The sequence below is a fragment of the Theropithecus gelada genome, chromosome 15 (assembly GCF_003255815.1).
Source record: "Theropithecus gelada isolate Dixy chromosome 15, Tgel_1.0, whole genome shotgun sequence".
In the NCBI taxonomy this organism is placed as follows: domain Eukaryota; kingdom Metazoa; phylum Chordata; class Mammalia; order Primates; family Cercopithecidae; genus Theropithecus; species Theropithecus gelada.
The window spans coordinates 29,516,449-29,533,152 of record NC_037683.1 but is presented as its reverse complement, the minus strand read 5'-3'; the positions used below and the strand labels follow the sequence as shown (position 1 = coordinate 29,533,152).

The 16,704-nt window shown below is 44.8% G+C and overlaps 2 pseudogenes; one reads left to right on the top strand and one right to left on the bottom strand.

Annotated features, from left to right (window-relative positions):
- Positions 1-2,692: 2,692 nt before the first annotated feature.
- LOC112608707 lies at positions 2,693-3,059 on the bottom strand (annotated as a pseudogene).
- Positions 3,060-11,876: 8,817 nt separating this feature from the next.
- Positions 11,877-12,678, top strand: LOC112608424 (annotated as a pseudogene).
- The last annotated feature ends 4,026 nt before the right edge of the window (positions 12,679-16,704 follow it).

Genomic DNA, 16,704 nt, shown 5'->3' with positions numbered 1-16,704 from the left:
CTTCCATGCGTCCTATAAGTGGAATCGTGCAATATTTGTCCTTCTGTGACTTATTTCACTTAGCATCATGTCCTCGAGTTTCACTCATATGGTAGCATTTGGCAAGATTTCCATTTTAAAGCCTGAATAATATTTCCTTGCATGTATGTACCATATTCTCTTTATCCATTTATTTGTTCATGGACATTTAGGTTGCTTCTACCACTTGGCTATTGTGTATAATGTGGTAATGAACATGGGTGTATGAATATCTCTTTGAGATCCTGCTTACAATTCTTTTGGCTATATATCCAGAAGTGGGATTGCTGGCTTATATGGTAGTTCTATTTTTAATCTTTTAAGGAATATCCATTCTGTTTTTCCATAGCAGCTGCACCATTTCATATTCCCACCAACAGTGCCCAGGGATTCCAATTTTTCCACATCTTTGCCAACATTCATGATTTTCTGAGAGTGGCCGTCCTAATAGGTGTGAGGGGATATCTCATTGTAGTTTTGATTTTCATTTCTATGATGATAGTGATGTTAAGCATCTTTTTATGCTTGTTTGCCATTTGCATATTTTCTTTGGAGAAATGTCTATTCTTTTTTTCAGTTTTTAAACGGGGTTATTTTTGTTGTTGTTGTTGATTGTAGGGTTCTTCATATATCCTGGATAGTAACCTGTTATTAGATATATGATTTGTATATATTTTCCCCCATTCCATGGGTTGCCTTTCAATTTTGTTGTTTTAGTTGATGTGGTTTTTACATTTTTAATAGTTGAAAAAAAATCAAAAGAAGAATATTTCTGGCTGGGCGTGGTGGCTCACGCCTGTAATTTCAACACTTTGGGAGACCAAGGAGGGCGGATCACCTGAGGTCAGGAGTTTGAGACCAGCCTAGCCAACATGATGAAACCCCATCTCTACTAAAAATACAAAAATTAGGTGAGCATAGTGGTGTGCACCTGTAATCCCAGCTACTCGAGAGGCTGAGGCAGGAGAATCACTTGAACCTGGAAGGCGTAGGAAGCAGTGAGCCAAGATCACACCACTGCACTCTAGCCTGGGTGACAGAGCAAAACTCTGTCTCAAAAAAAAAAAAAACAAAAAAACCCCACAAACCCCCAAAAAACAAAAAAGACCCCCATTTACTTTCACAGATTGCCTCAGAGTGCAGAGCACAAGTTTCTGTCACCTATAAGGAAGAAGAGATGTGGGTTGGTCCCAGCTATCTCTCACCCTGTGGACTAAGGGTAGACAAAAGCCCTTTGGCCTCCCCAGGGTTTTGCTTCCTCACATACAGAATTGAGGGGGGTGGGCTACATGACTTTTAAAAGACCTTTCAACTAAAATAATCTAAGTCGTCTTGAGATCCTTTCTTCAACCAGACATTTAGGATGGCAAAAGGAACGGATAAAAAAGCAGGTAGGGCCGGGTGCAGTGGCTCATGCCTGTAATCCCAGCACTTTGGGAGGCTGAGGCGGGTGGATCACTTCAGGTCAGGAGTTCAACACCAGCCCGGCCAATGTGGTGAAACCCCATCTCTGCTAAAAAGACAAAAATTCACTGGGCTCGATGGCGGGTGCCTGTAGTCCCAGCTCCTGGGGAGGCGGAAGAAGGAGAATTGCTTGAACCTGGGAGGCAGAGGTTGCAGTGAGCTGAGATCTCGCCATTGCACTCCAGCCTGGGCGACAGAGTGAGACTCTGTTTCAAAAATAAATAAAATAAAGTAAAACCAACCAACCAACCAAACAAGGTAAATAAAATATTTCTCACTGTTTCATACTGTCACTCAGAACTATTCTGCCCTACAGTTCAAGGAAATCTTTGCTGACTACTGCTAAAGGGTATGTAAATGAGGCATCTGACAATGAAATTTTTAATAAAAAAAGTAAAAAGTCTATGCCAAGTTTGAATGGAAAAGCAATGTACCACTGTGTTACTACCAGCAGTCCACACTCTCTGCCTCTGAATTTTAAGAGTCACCAATGCGGTTGGGAAAAATGCCAGGGAGATGCACATTCAAGCCATTCTATAGAGATCTAAATGAGTGCACATCTGTTGATCCATTTTCTGAACAGATTAACAGGATGAAGGCTGACGCAGTGGCTCACACATGTAATCCCATCCTTTTGGGAGGCTAAAGCAGGGAGATCCCTTTGAGTTCAGGAGATGGACCCAGCCTGGGCAACATAGCAAAACTCCATCTCTCCAAAAAAATACAAAAACAAACAAAAAAACAAACAAAAAAACGATTAGCCAGGCGTGGTGGCACACGCCTGTAGTCCCAGCTACTCAGGAGGCTGAGGCTGGAGAATCACTTGAGCCAAGGAAGCAGAGGTTGCAGTGATTGTGCTGAGATTGTGCCACTGCCTGGGCAACAGAGTGAGACCCTGTCTCAAAAAAATAAAAATAAAAGAAGGGATGCAAGAGAGTTAACTGCAGAGCAGGATTTTTTTCTTTACAGAACAGAAAAATAATCCAGAGAGCAATGGCTTCTCGTTTTCAGTCTTCTGCAGAGAATACAAATATCACTTCTTCTGAATCTAACACACTAGCTTCCTTTCCAAAATGCATCGCTTTATTTCCCTTAAAAGGCAGCCACAGATGATAAACCGTAAGCACGTGACAGTCACATGACTTCTTCAGTAAGAACGAAGACTTTCACACACTCTCCTGGAGCTTAGAGCCAGAGGAATCCTGAGTTGTCAAATATTAAAGCTTTCTCCACAGCCACACATTATTTTGATGATTGGGTTATTGAACACAAGCTTACTGGATAATTTGTTTTCAACACAGTCCATCTCTGTTCCTAAAAGTGTTAGCTGTGCTTTTTCTTTTTTTTTTTCCAGTGGATACTCTGATTTCATCTCAAACAACTTCTTCATCAGAATCTCCATTTGTCTTCCTACATTCTAGAGAATAAGCAAGTCGCTGGTATGGACCTCAGGCTTATCTTTAAAAAGTTGTTTTATAATTCACTGCTAATGGTGTCAAGAGGAGGGTGGCCCAGGTGGCCTACAGCTTCCTGTTGCTCACAGCTGGGACAGTGGCCCGAGGTAAAGAAGCTCGCATCTTCTGGGTCCTGGCACCCCTGTGCTTCAGGCTGGAGCTTGGGCACCTCAGCCTCTCTCTATAGACACTGTGGGCAATTCCCAAGCAACACATTTTTTATTTGGCTCCAGCAAAATTTGTCTTTGCAAATAAGTTATCCATTGGTCTTTTTTTGTTTTTCCCTTATGGGAGGAGGTTGGTAGGTAAGAAAATGAAAAAATCAAAAAAGTGCGTGTGTCTGTGTGTGTGTTTTGGCTGTGTCTGTGTGTCTGTGTGTGTTTGTGTGTGTGTGTGTGTCTGTGTGTGTGTGTGTGTGTGTGTGTTTGTGTGTATTTTGTAAATTGTCTGCCATGATTTCCTCCTGTACATTAAAGCCAAGAGACTTAGATTCATGTAATCAACCCAGTAGTTGCCTGGTTATATTTCCTTTGCTGCCTGTAAGTTTCTGTCTTTTAAAAAATTACCATTTGGTCATATTTAATTGATATGCTACAAATCCTTTTCCGAATGGGTAGTATTTGTCTGAATTTTAAATTTTAAAAAATTCTCCCTATACAAATTTTTAAAAATTCTCCCTTAAAAGCCCTAGATGGCTTTTAAGAGATCTTTCAACTAAAATAATTGAAGTCAGCTTGAGAGCCCATCTTTGACCAGACTTTTAAGGTGGCAAAAGAAATGGATAAGAAAAGCAGGTGGGGCCAGGCGCGGGGGCTAATGCCTGTAGTCCCAGTATTTGGGAGGCTTAGTTGGATGGATCACTTCAGGTCAGGAGTTATAGAATAGCCTGCCCAACATGGTGAAACCCCATCTTTGATAAAAAGACAAAAATTAGCTGGGCATGGCGGCAGGTGCCTGTAATCCCAGCTACTCGAGAGGCTGAGGCAAGAGAATCACTTGAACCTGGGAGGCATAGGTTGCAGTGATCTGAGATAGTGCCACTGCACTCCAGCCTGGGTGACACAGTGAGACTGTCTGAAAGGAAAAAAAAAAAAAACAGCAGGTGGATCCTGCACTCATATGTTTATCACAGCACAATTCACAAGAGCAAAGTCTTGTCCAAAATGGTTGATTGGATAACAATGTGTCCAACACATCTTTAAAGATACCAAAGATCTGGATGCTGAGGCAGGAGAATGGCGTGAAACCAGGAGGCGGAGCTTGCAGTGAGCCGAGATAGCGCCACTGCACTCCAGCCTGGCCGAAAGAGCGAGACTCCATCTCAAAAAAAAAAAAAAGATACCAAAGATAAAGATATTTGGTACACATACATCATCATTGCAATGACTGTCAGAGGCAAGATTGAGTGACAGCTGTATCAGACAATAAAGGTTTTATTAGAGTGTTTAAAATATACCAAAATATCCTTCAGGCAGTCCTCAATGCCAAGGATTAGAACATTCCCAAAAGAAAAATATAGACAAATGGATAAAAGAATTCAAGAGAGGCTGGGCATGGTGGCTCACGCCTGTAATCCCAGGACTTTGGGAGGCCCAGACGGGCGGATCACCTGAGGTCAGGCATTTGAGATCAGCCTGACCAACATAGGGAAATCCCGTTTCTACTGAAAAGAAATACAAAAAAATTAGCCGAGCGTGGCAACGCATGCCTGTAATCCCAGCTACTCAGGAGGCTGAGGCAGGAGAATCTCTTGAACCCAGGAGGTGCAGGTTGCAGTGAGCCAAGATCACACCACTGCCCTCCAGCGAAACTCCATCTAAAAAAAAAAAAAAAGAATTCAAGAGAAAAGTGTGAAAGAAGCAGGACAAACAGCAAGCTTCAAATTTTTGTTCAAAGCTAGAAAGTACAAATGATAAATTATTATCAATTATTCATTATTATATTGATTCCTATGAACCACTTTTCAATGAGAGCTTTTGATGTATCAACCTAGTTCACAGGAAAACTTGTGTCCCGAGAGTGGGTATAAGGAGGAAGGAAGAGAGGAAAGATGGAAGGAAAAAGAGAGGAAAGGAAGGAGGGAGGGAGGTTAAGGAGTCAGAATAAGAAAAAAAAAAAAAAAAGAAAAGAAATTACCTCAAAATTTGAAGGGTGGGGAGGCAGGCAGGATTCCGAGACATTTCAAATCTGCCCCAGCTTCACATTATCATAGAATAAAATCTGTCTTAAAGTTTCTCTAGCTTGTTTTAAACCAAAAGAATTATGGGTGAAGGTGAAACAGTTTTTTCTTTGTTTATTTTTTATCTTATTTTATTTATTTATTTTTTTGAGATGGACTTTTGCTTTTGCTGCCCAGGCTGGAGTGCAATGGCACGATCTTGGCTCATTGCAACCTCTGCCTCCTGGGTTCAAGCGATTCTCCTGCCTCAGCCTCCTGAGTAGCTGGGATTGCAGGTGCACACCACCATGCTCAGATAATTGTTCTGTTTTTGGTAGAGTGAGGGTTTCACCATGTTGGCCAGGCTGGTCTCAAACTCCTGACCTCAGGTGATCTACCCACCTCGGCCTCCCAAAGTGCTGGCATTGCAGGCGTGAGCCACCGCACCTGGCCAAAACAGTTTTAGAATGCTCTTCCTATTCAGGTTGAAGTTACCAATGATACAGAACACGTACATCATATGGTAGCAATGTGCTTTTCTTATCATAACATTAAAAATAATATAACAAAAGTTGAATGTGCTGAAACAGAGAGTAAAATGGTGATTATCAGAGACTGGGGATGGAGGAGTTGGGGACGTATTGGGCACAGGACACAAAATTTCAGTTAGACAGGAGGAATTAGTTCTAAAGATCTATCATATATCACAGTGACCACCATTAAAAACAACATATTGTCATTAAAATTGCTAAGAGACTAGATTTTAAGGGTTCTCACTACAAAAAATAGGTATGTGAGGTGAAGGGGAGGCAGAATTCCCCTTCCATTCTCTTGGGGTCCCGGTTGGGTCCAATAATTAAACTGACATAAGATAAATTAGGAGGAGAAATGCATACAAATTTAGTTAATACAAGTTTTATGTGGCATGGGACCTTCTAATAAGGAAATGAAGACCCAAATAATCAGTTAGAGTCAGTTACTTAAATACTGAATTGGACAAAATGTAAGATTCTCCCCGGGGCCTGAAAGCTTAAGGAGATGAATAACTCCTCCCTTCTCAGGCCCAGTCCCAAGCACAAGGCCACTTGTGTCAGCAGCATGAGTCAGCAAGAGAGCAAAAGCAGGAAGAGAGCCGGCTGGAAGACACCTACCCTGGCCGGAAGGCACCTATCCCTGAAGATCAAGAAAGAGGCCATCCAGGTACAATGTAGCAGTTACATCAGACTAGGACACTTCCTTTTCCTTTTTACAGGAGACTAAAACCTTTGTCCCATCCTCACTTGGGGCTGTCGCCATTTTAAGCCTCAGCCCACCTGCACCCAGGCGCTCCTTAAAACAGCATGTTGCTCCACACTGTCTCGTGTTGTCTGTTGGTGCGCTCTTGGGTTCGAACCAATACAAGAACCTTACACAAAGTATACTCAGTTATGAAGAAACAACTAAGTTATGTGGGGAGGCTTAAAAGAGAAAAGTTATTTTAGCAAGATCCATAGGGAATTCTCTCCGTCTCAACTTCTTATTCTTAAGGATAAGGACGTTACCTCTTTCATATGGGAGTTTTACCTTCTGCTTTTAAGAAATAGCGTGAAGAAGGCTGGGCATGGTGGCTCACACCTGTAGTCCGAGCACTTTTGGGAGGCAGAGGTAGGTGGACCACCTGAGGTCAGGAGATCGAGACCAGCCTGGACAACATGGTGAAATCCTGTCTGTACTAAAAATACAAAAATTAGCTGGGTGTGGTGGCAGGTGCCTGTAATCTCAGTCACTCAGGAGGCTGAGGCAGGATAATTGCTTGAACCCTGGAGGCAGAGGTTGCAGTGAGCCAAGATGGCGCCACTGCACTCCAGCCTGGGCAACAGAGTGAGACTCCATCTCAAAAAAAAAAAGAAAAATAGCATGAAGATCAGAGCTATCTTCTTGCACCTGCTGTCTTTCAAATGCATTTAGCTTAACTAGTCTGTGCACCAGACTAGCATATTTTAACCTCATCAGAGGTAACAGAATGTTAAGAAGCTTGATGTAGCCATTCCACAATGTACACAGATATCAAAACATCATGTTGTACTCCATAAATATATGTAATTTGTACTTGTTGATTAATATAAATTTTAAAAATATAACTAGGTGCAGTGTTTCTGTGTCCAGGCATTTGTGGAATGAGAGGAAGGTAAATTTAAATTGAGAGCTTCCCTGTGGTTCTAATCGACTTCAGGCAGAATCTCTCTGAAGCAGCCTCTGACTTGGCAATTTTCTATGAAAGAATTAGGGAATGGTGACCGGGTGCAGTGGGTCACTCCTGTCATCCCAGCACTTTGCAGGGCCAAGGTGAGAGGATTGCTTGAACTCAGGAGTTCAAGACCAGAGTGGACAACACAGCGAGACCTCATCTCTACCAAAAATTTAAAAAATTACTTGGGTGTGGTGGGGAATACCAGTAGTTCCAACTACTTGAGAGTTTGAGGTGGGAGGCTCACCTGAAGCTTGGGAGATTGTGGCTGCAGTGTGCTGTGATTGTGTTACCACCTTCCAGCATGGCTGACAAAGTGAGACCATCTCAAAAAAAGAAAAAAAAAAAAAAAAAAGGGATCCTAGGAATTAAACAGGAATAAGATTAATCGAAGTTTTTTGCTTTTTTTTTTTTTTTTTGAGATGGAGTTTTGCTCTTGTCACCCAGGCTGGAGTGCGATGGTGTGATCTCAGCTCACTGCAACCTCCATCTCCTGGGTTCAAACGATTCTCCTGCCTCAGCCTCCCAAGTAGCTGGGATTATAGGCATGTGCCACCACTCCCAGCTAATTTTTGTATTTTTCGTAGAGATGGGGTTTTGCCATGTTGGCCAGGCTGGTCTCGAACTCCTCACCTCGGATGATCCACCCGCCTTGACTTCCCAAAGTGCTGGGATGACAGGCATGAGCCACTGCCCCTGGCCAAATATTTTTTTAACTGCTCCCCGACCACCCACAGCCTTATTAATTTGCTTATTTTAAGTTGTGAGTATATGCAAATGATGTTTACTTTTCTTTTTTCTTTCTTTTTTTTGAGACATTCTCAACTCTGTAACCCAGGCTGGAGTGCAGTGACACAAACCTGGCTCACTGCAACTTCTGCTTCCCAGGTTCAAGCAATTCTCGTGCCTCAGCCTCCCGAGTAGCTGGGATTACAGGCATGAGCCACTATGCCCAGCTAATTTTTGTATTTTTAGTAGAGACGGGGTTCTGCCATGTTGGCCAGGTTGGTCTGGAACTCCTGACCTCAGGTGATCTGCTCGCCTCGGCCTCCTAAAGTTCTGGGATTATAGGCGTGAGCCACCATGCCCAGCCAATGTTTACTTTTCTCATGAAATACCTTGCAGAAAGACCAAACAGTATTTGTATATGTGGTGGGCAGAGCAGGAAAAACTGGATTTAAGTGCTGGTTTGTCTGTTGACAGCTATGTTCCTTTGGGTAGGACATGTTTTTTTTCTCAGAGTTTGTTGCTTCATTTTATCACAGGGTAGTACATATGTGTCCATGAGCTTGACTTGTGATATAATGTATATGAAAACAATGTAATGTACTTGTGACATAATGTTTATGAAAACAATTTCCGTCTTCAAAGTGCTAGACAAATTAGGGTATATTATTATTCATATTGTTATAAATAAAATTTTGGTGCCACAAAAGAAGTAGCACTCTAATATAAAATTTTCTTTTTAATTCTCAGCAAGGCAAGGTACTTCTATAGAAGACTGAGCCCTTACAGATGGAGCAATGGTGAGCGCACGCCTGGACAAGGGAGGGAAAAGGGTTCTTATCCCTGACCCGCACGTGGCCCCTGCTGCTGTGTCATCCCCCTATTGGCTAGGGTTAGACCGCACAGGCTAAACTAATTCTGTTGGCTAATTTAAAGAGAATGATGGGGTGAGTGGTTTGACAGGGAAAAATGGTTGTGGCAGAGCCGGAAATCGGAATGAGTCAGGGTGGAGAATGAGGAGGTAATTGGAACGAGTCAGGGTGGAGCAGGTAATCGGAAAAGGTTTCTTTATGAGGAAGTTAAGTTTAAAAGTAGAAGGCAAAGAATTGAATCTACTGACATATTGATTCTTTGAAGAGAAAGTTAGAACTTAGATCTAATAATATAGGGACCGGCCGGGCGCGGTGGCTCAAGCCTGTAATCCCAGCACTTTGGGAGGCCGAGACGGGCGGATCACGAGGTCAGGAGATCGAGACCATCCTGGCTAACACGGTGAAACCCCGTCTCTACTTAAAAATACAAAAAAACTAGCCGGGCGCGGTGGTGGGCGCCTGTAGTCCCAGCTACTCGGGAGGCTGAGGCGGGAGAATGGCGGGAACCTGGGAGGCGGAGCTTGCAGTGAGCTGAGATCCGGCCACTGCACTCCAGCCTGGGCGGCAGAGCGAGACTCCGTCTCAAAAAAAAAAAAAAAAAAAAATAATATAGGGACCAAAGTCCTCTGTGATAGGAAATCTTTCAAGGAGAGAAAGAGCAACTGACTGTATTCAATTTTCTCCACTTGTGCTCCAGGGCCACTCTCCAGCCTGCTCAGCATAAACTGGACCCCTACCCTCAAGCTTCTGCTTGGTTTTGGTGGAGGTCTGATGCTTGTTGATTCTCTGTGTAAGTTACTGCAGGTTGACTATGTCCCTCTAGCAAAAGTCACAGCTCTTTCAGGCAACCCCTGGGCATACCTCCCCTCCCCGACTCCTTCAGGCCCAAGTGGGAGCTTCTTAGGCTCCACTGGTTTCCCTGTTCCTTGCACACTGCCCTTTGGGTGGGTACAACATCCGTTTCCTGCTGGGAGACTGCTCAGTCTGATTTGTTTATGTATTTATTATAAACAAAAAAGAGATGAAAGTACATTGATTTTGAAAGAGAAAATGCATTTAAAAAGTTCTAGACAAATGGTGTAAATTAATGAAAATTTGAAAAGGACCCCTCCACCTCCACCAAAAAAAAAGGACATATGGAAGTAAAATGACATCTTGCCCTGTCACCATTGTAAGTATGTACATCACATCTCCCCATCATATAAAGGAGTTTTTTTCATTCTGAAATGCAAACAAAAGGAAAAACTAGGGTTAGCACCCGGTATACTACTAGTCCCCCCAGAAATGTGTTACTGGACCAACACGTTCTTATGCTTGCTGTCCAGTAACAGATCAATACACAAAGACAGCAGAGTTTGCAGCAAAGAAAGAGTTTAATGGTCTTAGCGTGACCAAGCAAACAACGGGAGGAGACAGTCAAATCTGTCTTGCCAAGGAGTTCTGGGCTGGGGCTTTTAAGGGGATTGTGGAGGGGAGGGGCTGGAAAATTGGGGTCAATGATTGGTTGGGATAAAGGGGATGAAATCATCAGGATGTGGACACCACATTCTTTGGTGAGTCAGCTTCTTGTGGGGTCCTTCAGAGCAGCTGGCGTCTGTAGTTTCACTCGTGTGCAGGACCTGAAAGAATATCTCAAATGGCAAACCTGACATTTCACAATGTTCAAGATGTTATCTATAGAGCAGTTCTAAGGAGAGCTATAATCTTGTGATGAGGTGTTCCAGAAAAACTCTCAAACCATGTTTTTCCTCTGCTCTCGCACCACTACAACAGCAATCATTAACACAGAAGAAGGCTTCTGTGACCAAGTGTGTGGGGATTTCTTCCCACCACCAAAGGAGCAATTAATTCTGCAGTGAACACCAGCGGGATGTTCTCCAAATCAATTTCAACACTACCTACCTGGAGGCAGATCCCACAGGCTGAGGGCTCAGGGGAAACCAACATGAACATGGACATCATGCTGTTTCCTGTGCCATAAGTGATAAAGTCCTTTGCCTCTGATCCAGAAGTCTTGTGTCTTCTGTCAGCATCCATGAAACTGGGGCAGGCTAACTTGTTGGCTTTCGAGGGAAGGCAAAAATCTCAGTCCCTTCACTGTTCTTGACAATTATAAAGTAAAAAACATGCAGTCATATTTAAAGAAGCACAATTTGGCAGCCAAAAGTAGTTAAAAAGCAACCATAGGACTTCCTGTACAGGGGAGGGGGCCAGGCAGCCATTAGACAGCTGTTAGACAGCCACTAGACAGCACAGCCCAACCCAAGGCCGGGGCCAGACAGCGGGGGCTTGGACAGGAGCAAGGTCCGAGGGCGGCCGGGTGCCAGAAGCCCAGGAAGCACATATCAAGGCTCCGTTGCCAGCGGGGTGCTGCCAATAAAATGTAGTCATGTGGAATTTGGAATGTGGAAAGGAGGTAGAAGTCATCCTTTCCTCCCCCGTAGCAGCAGGTGTGCAGGCTCTGGTGGTCAGCTGGACTCCATACTCCCCCACGAGTCACCAACCTGGGGACCGTGGGGCTGCAAGGACCTCACCAGCAGTTTCCCCAGTTTCCTGACTTCTTCCATCCTCTGGAAATCAGCTGTGATGGAAACTGTGAGAGCCTGTCATTTACCCCACGTGCCTGTTGAAGATCTCATCCTCATTAGAAGATTCCTCGTCGTGCAGCTTCTGTGCCATGTTTTTCAAGCGTGTGACACTGACAGCAATGAATCCTCCAATGTACCTGAGTCACACTTCGCCATGAGCATCTCCGATGTGCCAGAAATCTGAAAATGCCCCTGGGGAGACACATGCACAAGACAGGTGATGACAACCCCATGGGGGTGGAGATTATACATCTCTCATCATTTCAGCAACAAGGAAATAAATTAGTGGCAGAGTAAGGATGACTTGAGATCTCCTGGAAGCGATCCTTTAAAAATTCCGGAGTAGTCTCTCTCCTCCCGGGGTCCAAGATGCCAAAAGGAAGGAAGGCCAATGGGATGAAGGTGGCTCCAGCACCTGCTGTCGTGAAGAAGCAGGAGGCCAAGAAAGTGGTGAATCCCCTGTTTGAGAAAAGGCCTAAAAATTTTGGCTTAGGACAGGACATCCAGCCCAAAAGAGACCTCACCCGCTTTGTGAAATGGCCCTGCTATATCAGGTTGCAGCGGCAGAGAGCCATCCTCTACAAGCGGCTGGAAGTGCTTCCTGCGATTTACCAGTTCACCCAGGCCCTGGACCGCCAGGCAGCTACTCAGCTGCTTAGCATGGCCCACAAATACAGAGCAGAGACAAAGCAGGAAAAGAAGCAGAGGCTGTTGTCCCCAGCCAAAAAGAAAGCTGCTGGCAAAGGGGATGTCCCCCCCTAAAAGACTACCTGTCCTTGGAGCAGGAGTTAACACTGTCACCACCTTGGTGGGGAACAAGAAAGCTTAGCTGGTGGTGAAGGCACACGATGTGGATTCCATTGAGCTGGTTGTCTTCTTGCCTGCCCTGTGTCATAAAATGGGAGTCCCTTACTGCATTATCAAGGGGAAGGCAAGACTGGGCCGTCTAGTCTGTGGGAAGACCTGCACCACTGTTGCCTTCACACAGGTGAACTCGGAAGACAAAGGCACTTTGGCTAAGCTGGTGGAAGCTATCGGGACCAATTACAACGACAGACATGATGAGATCCGCCGTCACTGTGGAGGCAATGTCCTGGGTCCCACGTCTGTGGTTTGCATCGCCAAGCTTGAAAAGGCAAAGGCTAAAGAACGTGCCACTAAACTGGGTTAAATGTACACTGTGGAGTTTTCTGTACATAAAAATAATTACAATAATACAAAAAATTCCTGGAATATACATTGCAGTAAAAGAACAAAGCATACCTCAGTTTTAAACGACTGAAGAAGAATGTCAGGTAGTAGCAGGTGGGAAAGTGGCTTTGATTTTCAGTTTGTGGGCTCTGAACCCACACAAAAACAGGATTGTATTCTGAAAAGCTGAATTAATTATTGTCCTTACCTCAATGAGATGGAAAATTAAAATCAGAATCATCACTACGCAGAGCTTATAGCTTGCAGTGAAAGCCAATAATGAGTTCTCAGACAATTCCGGCTGAGCGGGGTGGGGGAACAGCTCTTCTAAGAGAGTCCGCCCCAGCATCTGTCCGCCAAGTATTCATTGAAAGGGCTTGTTAAACCACAAACATCCACTAGATATCTTTTTTGAGGCCAGGTCGTGAGACACCTGTGGCCTTGTAAGAGCACTCAAACTGCATTCTCAGGAGGCTGTTCTCAGTGTTCCCTATCACACCACACACTCCACTCCCTGTCCTGTTTTCAGGGTCAAGGAGTTTCATTCACATGCACAAATAACATACACACAGGGCCTCATTTTCCCATGCCCCAACCTTAAATGACTTGTACATAGGTGAGAATATGTTGCTGTGCACTCTACACACACTATATATATATATACATTTTTTTTTCACTTGGAGTCTCGATCTGTCACCCAGGCTAGAGTGCAATGGCGCGATCTCTGCTCACTGCAACCTCCGCCTTTCTGGTTCAAGTGATTCTCCTGCGCCAGCCTCCTGAGTAGTTGGGATTACAGGCATGTGCCATCACGCCTGGCTAATTTTTGTATTTTTAGTAGAGACAGGGTTTCACCATGTTGGCCAGGTGGTCTCAAACTCCTGACCTTGTGATCCTCCTGCCTCAGCCTCCTAAAGTGCTGGGATTACAGGCGTGAGCCACCATGCCCAGCCCCCACACACTATTATAGTCACAGTTGAATGCACTCCCAGCGGAATCTGCCTCAGGAGGATGATGGTAGGTTGTGTTTTCAGAGATGGTGCCTTCTGGCATAGTCGTGTTTTCCATGAAAATGTTTTCTTCAAAGGCATTTCTTGCAGTGGTGTTTTCCATATTAATGTTTTCTATAAAAGGTTCTGAAAAGGCAAATACTTCTGGAAAAGGATTTTCCTGAGGACTCAGGTCCCCAAAAGACGAAAAAGCCCTCACTGAAGAGAATGGAGGCCTCTTTGCAACCATCAGTCATGCACCATCCAGTCTCTCCCCAGTGCCACCATGGTCCCCAGCTTATCTCCTGGTTTGGAGGATACTTTAATGGCTCTTGGAATCTACATCTACCTGGCTATCACCCCACCTAATCAGTAGCCACAAGGGTCTGAAGAGAACTTGCGTTTCTATACCTCCTCCAGTATCTCTATTGGTTCCTGTCCTCACCACCCAGCATGCTGTGCACAACTCCAGCATCTTCTTCTAGAACACCCCATTTCATAGCAACTATAGTTTTATCTCTCTTACTTCCTCAGTTCATGCAGTACCACTGACATCCTGATGGGTGAGTTGCTCCTAAGAGATATATAAGCTACCAAGGACATCCAGGAAAACCCCTGGAGGAACAAACCTATTAGAAGAAGTATGTGAGGCCAGGCGCGGTGGCCCACACCTGAAATCCCAGCACTTTGGGAGGAGGGCGGATCACGAGATCAGGAGTTCGAGACCAGCCTGGCCAACATAGTGAAACCCCATTTCTACTAAAAATTCAAAAATTAGCCGGGTGTGGTGGCACATGCCTATAGACCCAGCTACTCAGGAAGCTGAGGCAAGAGAATCACTTGAACCCTGGAGGTGGAGGTTGTGGTGAGCCGAGATCGCACCACTGCACTCCAGCCTGGGCAACAGAATGAGACTGTCTCAAAAAAAAAAAAAGAGTATATGAACTGGCACTTGCTTTAGAGAAAAAAATCCAAGTGGTAGACACTGCCTGGTTCTACCACCATGATCTACATATGTTCAAGACTGAAGTTGGAGGACAGTTTCTTCAGTTATTTCAAGGTGATGGAAGTTATTAGTCCAAGAATCTTTGGACCCCAGTGTATCTACTCTATGTTCAACGAGGCCCATACACAGAGCCTCAGAATAGAAAACTAGAGAATGTTATTCAGGAGAAGCTGAACTCATGGCAATTCAGTGCAGCTCCAGAATATAGAGGAATGGTTGTGGGAATGAATCGCTTTTTTTTTTTTCTTTTTTGAGACAGAGTCTCACTGTGTTGCCAGGCTGGAGTGCAGTGGCACGATCTCGGCTCACTGCAACCTCTGCCTCCTGGGTTCAAGTGATCTCCTGTCTTAGCCTCCCACGTAGCTGGGATTACAGGTGCACACCACCATGTCCAGCTATTTTTTTTGTACTTTTAGTAGAGATGGGGTTTCACCACGTTGGCCAGGATGGTCTTGATCTCTTGACCTCGTAATCCGTCCACCTCAGCCTCCCAAAGTGTTGGGATTACAGGAGTGAGCCACAGTGCCTGGCCGGAATGAATGACTCTTACATGATTACAGCCTTGCTCCTCAAAGGTGTTCTCTGGACCAGTAGCATCAGGATCAGCTGAGAGCTTGTTAGAAGTGCAGAACCTCAGGTCACACTTCTGACCTATTGATTTAGAATCTATATTTTAAACAAGACCCAGGGGTGATTTAGCACATTACTGTTTGGGAAGCACTGTATTAATGCTTTCTGTGTAGGTGTCTTAGTTTGTGTAAGCTAAGTAAACTGATAACAAAATACTATCAACTGGGTGGCTTATAAACAACAAACATTTGCTTCTTATAGTTGTGGAGACTGGGAAGTCCAAGATCAAGGTGCTGGGAAATTTGGTGTCTGGGGAGGGCCCACTTCCTCATAGGTGTCTTCTGTGACCTTGCATGGTGGAAGTGGTGAGAGGTTTTTTTAGGGCCCCCCTTTTTTTTTGAAACACAGTCTCACTGTGTCACCCAGGCTGTAGTGCAGTGATGCCATCTCACCATCTCAGCTCCGTGCAACCTTCGCCTACCAGGTTCAAGTGATTCTTCTGCCTCAGCCTTCTGAGTAGTTGGGATTATGGGTGCCCACTACCATGCCCGACTAATTTTTTTTTTTTTTTTTTTTTTTGAGATGGAGTCTTGCTCCGTCACCCAGGCTGGAGTGCAGTGGCGTGATCTCGGCTCACTGCAAGCTCCGCCTCCTGGGTTCACACCATTCTCCTGCCCTGTCCCAGACACTCCTTCATCTCAGAAGTGTGCAGAGTGAGGCATTAGGGAATACAAGGCCATTTCGATTACACATAAGTACACACACAGACACTCCTTCATCTCAGAAGTGTCTCCCAGCCCCAACTCCTGCCTGGCATTCTGAGACCACACAATGTGTGTGGAGGGCTGTGCTTGCTATCTCATGATCTCATTCCAGGTTATCATCTCCCCGATACTGACTTGTCTGCACCACACACTCCCAGCTTGCCATCTCCTTACCTCCACACAGACGTCAGACAATCTCATTCCACATGTACCCCACCAGCCCCATGTTGGCTCCCCCAGATCCTCTTTGTATGGGGCTGGGGTTTAACAACAAATAACCATTTCCCTGCCAGAGTACTACCTGCCCAGCTAGAAGCTTTTGACAGGAAAAGGTGAGTCAGAAAGTGAGTGGTCTGTAGTCTTTGATCTTTCTGGAAGGCTGGGAAGAAGAAACGAATCCTAGTTGGGTCCCCAAAGCTGAGGCTGAGAGTTCTGCCTGGACGCTTGTGGGCATGCTTGTTCTGGCTGGCGCTAAAATGCAATGCTGGTGTTTGCTAATTCATTCACCACACCTGCCGGGCCTTGTGAAAAGATTCCTGCCAAGAAAGGAACCAGGAATCATGAGTTGGCTGAGGTGACACAGCATAAAGCTCAACTTAAACAGTTTATTGGTCTTTTATTTCTGTTCTCTTTTTTCCTTGGTTCTGGTTTTCTGGCTTTTTATTACTATTATCAGA